Source organism: Thamnophis elegans, chromosome Z (genome assembly GCF_009769535.1).
Source record: "Thamnophis elegans isolate rThaEle1 chromosome Z, rThaEle1.pri, whole genome shotgun sequence".
NCBI classification, from domain to species: Eukaryota; Metazoa; Chordata; class Lepidosauria; order Squamata; family Colubridae; genus Thamnophis; species Thamnophis elegans.
This window is the reverse complement of record NC_045558.1, coordinates 134,330,876-134,338,027: the sequence shown is the minus strand read 5'-3', so window position 1 is coordinate 134,338,027 and position 7,152 is coordinate 134,330,876.

The following is a 7,152-nucleotide window of genomic DNA, read 5'->3' as shown; positions in this document are numbered from 1 at the left end:
TTTATTGTTTTAGTTAAACAAAAAAAAAAGAAAGAAAAAAAATCATGTTTCGTTACATCTTGTTGAAAGCGTATCGATTGGTTACAAACATATTCCGTGCGTTTCTTCCACAATCCTTACATATACTTCATTCAAATCATGTTGTACATTTTAAGTCAAGAAAGAAAAGTTATGTATTTTACTATCCATGTACCATCATTCTCATTTGGTTACCATTGTTTAAACATGTTTTTATCTAGAATCATTTATATTAGAAGACACAACCACCTCCTGGCGTTCATTTGCAATTTCAATAGATCTCCAATACCATTACACCTTTATGACATGTTCTAAAATTAATTCGGTTAAGTAAGATATCTAAGCATTTCCCCTCCTCCCCTCCCATAACACACCTGAATATATCATTAAATATTGACCATTAACATTTCATTGTTATTATTGTAGTTAACTAAAGGTTGTTTACTTATTATCTCACCTCTCCTCTCCACAGGCCCACACAATATTATAACTTTACAACTGTCTTTAAAGAATGATTTATTAATAAGATTTATAGGACTTTTCCCTCAATCCCAAATCAGTTAATTACGTGCTAAGAAAATAAACATTCGACATCTAAGACAATCTAAGAGGTATTAACATTTCTACTTGACAATCACCCAGAATGTACATTAGCATTTCTATGGCCAGGTATCCTAACTAGGGTTATTATTTCTCTATTAGTATCATAGTAAATTTATGTTAATGGATAAACATTCAATCACCAGGTTGAATTCTGAAAAGAAATTAAGACCTGCCTCTCGAGCAAATGCCATGTCTTCTCCATTATTTTATATACAGGAGAAAGCACAGGACAGTTGGTGAAGCAAACATCTGACATTCTGTTTGCTTCTGAAGGACAATTTGCCTCTCTCTGAATTGTTCCTATGAAACAGAGTTTATTAGCTCCTCTTACACATACTGGTACATTCAGCACATTGAATTAAATAACAGTACATTAAATTCTTTCTTTAAGGGAGCTGCTTTCTTATACTTACTTTAAAACACAGGGGGGCAATCTTGACTCAACATGAGTCTTGCCAGTTGACACATATGATATCCTCTTTAGTACATATGCGCAGTGAATTACATCCTGTGGTTTGTTTTCCTTTGGCCACCAAATTTACATATTAGAAGCCAATCACTTTGTGAAAGAAAGAGCTGGTCGAGGTTGTCAAGGCCTAAAATTTCGGTTCCACCACAAATGCGTGCACAACAAAAGCGTGCCTGACTAAAGCGCGGTGACTAAAGTGCGGTGACAAAACCGTGCGACGAATGAGCGATGAATTAGCCCTAAAGCGTGCCGACAAAAGCGCGCCGACAGAAGCGCGCTGTAAGGTAACTCTAAACCTAACCCTAAACCTAACCCTAAACCTAACCCTAAACCTAACCCTAACCCTAACCCTAAACCTAGCCCTAAACCTAGCCCTAAACCTAACCCTAAACCTAACCCTAAACCTAACCCTAAACCTAACCCTAAACCTTACCTTAAATTAAATCGTGCTTCTGTCAGCGCGCTGTTGTCGGCGCGCTTTTGACATCGCGGTTTTAGCGCCGCGGTGTTGTCGGCGTGCTTATGACGTTCGCACTTTTGTCGGGTCACGAAAATTTCAAGCCTGGTGGCATAAGGTATTCTATTGCGAGCAGAGGAGCTAAGTACTCCTCTTGTGAAATATCTCTGGACCTTTTCTATTGTATTAATGTCCGATATACAGTGTGGATTCCTGGCAGGTGAGCAGTATTCAAGGATTGGTCTAGCAAAGGTTTTGGATGCCCTAGTAAGCAGCACAAGGTTCCATCTGGAAAGAGGGAGGAGACCTACTTGTCCACCTCTCCACCTCACCTCTTGAATTTTCTATTATTTTCTGTCCAGGAGGAATTACAGGACAGTCGGTGAAGCAAACAACTGACATTGTGACTGTTACTGAGGGACAACCTGTTTATCTCCATTGTTCTTATGAAGCAGTGTTTAGTGGCACATATGTCCTATTCTGGTATGTTCAGTCTCCTGGTCAGCCTCCAAAATACCTTTTGGATTCACGTTGGAGAATAGCTGAAGGATTTCAAGCTACTGAAAACAGAAAAAAGGGAACCTTCAACCTGCAGAAACCAACCATCCAATTGAAAGACTCTGCTGTCTACTTTTGTGCCTTGAGAGACACAGTGAGACAAAGTAGAGGAGAAGACAATGAAAAGCCACAAAGGCAGGAGGGGGAAGCAGTGAAAGTGAGCTGAGAAATGAAAAATCCAATAGTCACTTTGAGATGAAGGTCCACGAACATAGTAGGACGTAATCCAGAACAACATTGAAATGGAAGTGAGGGGTAGGAAATTGGAATATTTCTGGTCACTCATTGTCTGATGGCAGGAAGAAGGACCACCTGGGAAAATATGGGATAATGGTTATGTAGGCATTTGAAACCACTTATCTCCACAGTCCTGCAAAGAAGGTTTCATGTTCTTTAGGTTCATCCATTCAACACTGACATTCATCTTTCAATTTTTTAGCCCCGTCAGACTAAAAAATGATTCCAACTCATATTTCATATGAAGACCATCGTTCTCTCTCTCCCTCTCCCTCCCCCCCCCCTCTCTCTCTCTCTCTCTCTCTCTCGTTCTCTCCTATTTATCCTAAAAGTTCCTTCTCGGTTCACCTGGCCAATAATACATTTCAAAAATCATCTTCAACACTGGGATCCTTTCTTCAACCAAATTGTTTTCTTAAACCTACTTTAAAACACAGGGTGGCAACCTTGAGATAGCTTGAGTCTTACCCGGAGAGACACATGACCTTCTCTAGCTCTCTCAACCATATCCTGTGGTTTGTCTTCCTTTTACCACCAAATTTACATTTTAGAAGACAATCCCTTTGTGAACAGAAAGAATATGTAGCCTCTAAGTCTCTGCTGCAGCAAAGTTGACAGCAAATATCTGAAGGTGACCATACCCATTTGAACTTCTCCAAAGACTATGTGGCTATTTTTCTTCTTCTTCATCGTCATCATCGTCTCACTTCTAAGTATGTATTTATTCCTAACAATGGTTGAGTATAGGTTTTGGTTGGGCATGTCTTCAGTTCTATAGGTTCCTTCAAATCAAGTTGATCCTCTGGATGCTTTCCTAGAAATTGTCAGTAAAGTATCTCCTGGAAATTATAAGAACTGAAATATTTATCTGAAATGAAATCTCTCTCCCTCCCTCCCTCCCTCCCTCCCTCCCTCCCTCCCTCCCTCCATATATATATATATATATATATATATATATATATATATATATATATATATATATATATATATATATATATGGTTGTGACTTTAAGTATATACCTCCCACCCTGGCTGGCTGATAAGGAGTCGTTCTCTGTAGCTCAAATGGTTAACTCCCTGCCTGGGAGGCAATGGAGCACAGGTCCGATTCCCAAACATGGGTATGGCTAGCTGATGAGAGCTAAATAGCTTGAAATAGATCTATACTAGTCTCCCTTTATTTATTTATCAGCATAAATCTAACAAATGTAACAAAAAGGCAACAGTAAAAAATATTGGGTTTCTGTCTGGATGGACTCTTGTGACGAGCCTAATGACAGAGAGTGGAAGTGTGACCTTCCTCCCATACTTGGGCATACCAGGGGTTGTGACTTTAAGTATATACCTCCCACCCTGGCTGGCTGATAAGGAGTCGTTCTCTGTAGCTCAAATGGTTAACTCCCTGCCTGGGAGGCAATGGAGCACAGGTTCGATTCCCAAACATGGGTATGGCTAGCTGATGAGAGCTAAATAGCTTGAAATAGATCTATACTCTCCCTTTATTTATGTATCAGCATAAATATAACATATATATATATATATATATATATATATATATATATATATATATATATATATATATATATATATGTGTGTGTGTGTGTGTGTGTGTGTGTGTGTGTGTGTGTGTGTGTGTGTGTGTTCAATGCGTTTGGTGATGGGCATGATGGAAAGAATATAAAACTGCAGAGGAATTTATACAGGACAGCCCTCATAATTAGAATTGAAAAAAGCAAGAACATATGTCCAAGGAAGTCCAAGGTTGCTTCTGAAAAGAGGAAGAAGACCTTCTTGTCCACCTCTCCACCTAACCTCATGAATTCTCTATTATTTTCTGTGCAGGTGGAAGCGCAGGACAGTCGGTGAAGCAAACAAATGGCATTGTGACTGTGACTGAAGGACAACCGGTTTATCTCAATTGTTCTTATGAAACAGGGTTTAGTACCTCATATGCCCTATCCTGGTACATTCAGCCTCCTGGTCAGCCTCCAAAACACCTTCTGAATTCATATTTTAAAAGAGCTGGAGGATTCCAAGCTACTTACAATGACGATAGAAAAGAGAAAATGGGGACTTTCAACATGCAGAAACCAGATGTTCAATTGAAAGACTCTGCTGTCTACTTCTGTGCCTTGAGAGACACAGTGAGACAAAGTAGAGGAGAAGCCAACAAAAAAGGCACAAGGGGGGTAGAAAAGCAGCATAGTTGAGCTCATGAATGAGAATTACAACAGTTCCTTTGAGATGAAGGTCCATGAATGTATTTTGACAAAAATCCAGATCAACCTTCTAATGGAAGTGAGTGATAGGTAATTGGAATATTTCTGGTCACTCAGTGTCTGATCGTAGGAAGAAGGACCACCGCAGCTGAGATGATGAAAAATGTTGTCTAACCAACTGGAAGTACTTATTCCACTGTCATGCGGTGATTCCCCAGTCTTTGCATTTGTGACTAGCATTGTGTTTAACTTGTTCTGTTCTGGTCACTCAGTGTCTGATCCTAGGAAGAAGGACCACCTGGGAAAATATGGGATAATGGTTATCTGACCATTTGGAACCACTTATCTCCATATTTATGCAAAGAAGGTTCCACGTCATTTAGGTTCTAGCATTGTGAGTTGTCCATTCAACCCTGGGTTTCATCTTTCCATTTTTAACCCTTTCAGACTCTAAAATTCCTCACATTTCATATGGGGAACATATGATGCTCAAAGCATTTGTTAGAGCCCCCCCCCCCCCGCCAAGCCATTTCACTGTCTGTTTCCATGACTTCCTTCTGGGAGGAGGTCTGGAAGTATTTCTAGGAGGATTATCCAACTGTATAACAGCTTTGTTCCTTATGCCATCTGTCTGGTAAACTTGCAAGATTCCATTTTCTCACCTTGTATATGTACACATCCAAACTAGACTGTGTTGTTTCTCCGTGTCATATAATATATGTGGGTATATCCTGTTGTTACATCCGCAAACCCCCATAACTGTAACGTTAAACTCTCTAGCGTGGACCTCACCCCATTCCTAAGAGGTCCGTAAAGGGGACATGCAGAGGCCCTCCAGAGTGCCTACCGTCCCTGTCTTATGGTCTCCATTTCCTGTGTTCATGTCCATGTTTATACTTATACCTGTTATCTCATATATGTTTGACAAATAAAATAAAATAAATAAATAAATAAATAAATAAATTATGCGTAGTTTTATTTATTTATTTATTTTGTCATGTTCATGCAGTGTACATATATTAGAAGTAGAGACCCTTTGAGCGATTGATGCACCAAAATTAAATTTTAATGTATGCCAATTAGTGTACATTCAAAGTGAAAATAAAGTTATTATTCTATCCTATTCCATTCCATTCCAATTCCATTCCGATTCCCATTCCCTATTTTATTGTTTTCTGTTTCATTCCATTCCATTCTCTGTTGTCCTAGTCTGTTCTGTTTTGTTCTGTTCTGTTCTGTTCTATTCTATTCTATTCCATTCTGTTTTGATTTGATTTTAATTTGATTTGATTTGATTTGTTTATTTATAGGCCGCCCTTTTCCCTGAGGGGACTCAGGGTGGCTTACAATCAAAAAAGGGAAGGGGAGTGTAGGACAATACCAAAAAGAGATGTGCACAAAGTAAATTAGACAGTAAAACTCAACATTCACTCAGCATTCGGGAGGGGCGAAAATAAGATTATCCCCAGGCCTGACGGGCTAGCCAGTTCTTGAGGGCTGTGCGGAAGGCCTGGACGGTGGTGAGGGTACGAATCTCCACGGGGAGATTGTTCCATAGTGTCGGAGCCGCAACAGAGAAGGCTCTCCTCCGAGTAGTCGCCAGTCGGCACTGACTGGCGGATGGGATACGGAGGAGGCCAACTCTATGCGATCTGATGGGACGCAGGGAGGTAATTGGCAGAAGGCGGTCTCTCAAATAGCCAGATCCACTACCATGGAGCGCTTTATAGGTGGTGAGTAAGACCTTGAAGTGCACCCGGAGACCAACAGGTAGCCAGTGCAGCTCACGGAGGATCGGTGTTATGTGGGCGAACCGTGGTGCGCCCACGATCACTCGCGCGGCCGCATTCTGGACTAGCTGAAGTCTTCGGATGCTCTTCAAGGGCAGCCCCATGTAGAGCACATTACAGTATTCCAGCCTAGAGATCACAAGGGCTCGAGTGACTGTTGTGAAGGCCTCCCGATTCAGGTAGGGCCGCAACTGGCGCACCAGGCGAACCTGGGCAAATGCCCCCCTGGTCACAGCTGAGAGATGGTGGTCAAAAGTTAGCTGTGAATCCAGGAGGACTCCCAAGTTGCGGGCCCTTTCTGAGGGGTATAAATTTTGCCCCCCCCCAGCCTGAGTGATGGTATGTTGGTCAAATTTTTGGGAGGGAAACACAACAGCCACTCGGTCTTGTCTGGGTTGAGTATCAGCTTGTTTGCTCTCATCCAGTCTTTAACGGCTTCCAGTCCCCGGTTCATCACGTCCACCGCTTCATTGAGTTGGCACGGGGCGGACAGATACAACTGTGTATCGTCCGCATATTGGTGGTATTTTATCCCGTGCCTTCGGATGATCTCGCCCAGCGGTTTCATGTAAATGTTAAATAGTAGGGGGGATAGGACCGACCCCTGCGGCACCCCATAGGTTAGGGGCCTCAGGGACGATCTCTGCCCCCCCACTAACACCGACTGCGACCTGTCCGAGAGATAGGAGGAGAACCACTGCAAGACAGTGCCGCCCACCCCTATCTCCCGCAGTCGTCGCAGAAGGATACCATGGTCGATGGTATCGAAAGCCGCTGAGAGGTCCAGGAGAACTAGGATGG